This window comes from Callithrix jacchus, chromosome 20 (genome assembly GCF_049354715.1).
Source record: "Callithrix jacchus isolate 240 chromosome 20, calJac240_pri, whole genome shotgun sequence".
Classification (NCBI taxonomy): Eukaryota; Metazoa; Chordata; class Mammalia; order Primates; family Cebidae; genus Callithrix; species Callithrix jacchus.
The window spans coordinates 32,847,339-32,848,819 of record NC_133521.1 but is presented as its reverse complement, the minus strand read 5'-3'; positions in this window follow the sequence as shown (position 1 = coordinate 32,848,819).

Sequence of the window (1,481 nt, the reverse complement as noted above, 5' to 3'; positions counted from 1 at the left end):
AAGCCTCTTCATCACCTGGAACCTTGTGGACACCACTTATCCTTGGTACTTTCCCTTCCGGAACACTATTGCTATTGGCTGCTACGGTCTGAATGTGTTCTGCCAAATTCATGTGCTGAAACCTCATGGGAATGTGATAGCACTGAGAGGACAGGCTTTTAGGAGATAATTACATCAGAAAAGCGGAGCCTCGGGCCAGGTGTGGAGGCTCAAACCTGTAATCCAAGCACATTGCAGGCCAAGGCGGGCGGATCACCTGAGGTCGGGAGTTCAAGACCAGCCTGACCAACATGGTGAAACCCCGTCTTTAAAAAAAAAAAAAAGAAAGAAAGAAAAGCAGAGCCTCCATTGTGGGATTAGGACCCTTATAAAAGGGCTTCAAAGAGTGGGTTCACTTTGTTACCATGTGAGGACCACCTAGGCGGTGCCGTCTGAGAGGAACAGGCCCTCCTCAGACATGGAACCTGCTGCGACCTTGATCTTGGACCTCCCAGCTTCCAGCACTGTGAGAAAATAAATTTCTGTTCTTAATAAATTGCCCAGTCTCATGTACTTCATTACAGCAGTACAGACAGACTGAATATTAGCTTATCCTTTTGACGATTTCTCTGCCTTCATTGTAACAGGATCTCTGAGGGGAGGTGAGACAAAAATGTATGATCCAGTTTTGTTGCACTGAACCAAAGCTCTTCGAATATTATTTAAAATTAAGTCCAGCTGTATGGAGGCTATGTGGCCTCCCTCCCATCCTGGTCCCACACCAGCCTTTCTTTGCATGGGCTCTTTATACTATAAGCTTATTATTATTATTTTTGAGACGGAGTTTCCTCTTGTTGCCCAGGCTGGAGTGCAATGGCCCTATCTCAGCTCACCGCAACCTCCATTTCCTAGGTTCAGGTGATTCTCCTGCCTCAGCCTCCTGAGTAGCTGGGATTACAGGCATGCACCACACGATTCGCTAATTTTGTATTTTTATTAGAGACGGAGTTTCTCCATTTGGTTAGGCTGGTCTCGAACTCCCGACCTCAGGTGATCTGTCTGCCTCGGCCGCCCAAAGTGCTGGGATTACAGGCGTGAGCCACCTCGCCCGGTCTATACTACCAGCTTTGAATAGAGAATGCTCTTGTTCTGTTCATGAAGGTTTTATAAATGCTGGAATCCAGTCATAAGTAGAAATTTACATATCCGTTCCATCATTGTACTTTTCCAGATCTAGCTCGGGTCTTGCGCGGCGCAAGCAATTCCCTACTTTCTCACAGGGGGGCGCCGCAGAGAAGGGCAGAGCAGAGCGCGCGGTCCTAGAGCGTGCCTTTCAGGAGGGGGCGCGTCCATGGGGCTGGGTCGCTGCGAGCCGTGCGCAACGTCGGGGGCGGGAACAATCCTGGCCCTACCCCCGCGCGCTGCGGCGCCTTGTGATTGGAAGAGGAAACGGTCACTTGGCAGCGCCGTTGGGATTAGGGGAAGGGGGCCGGGCTGGAGGT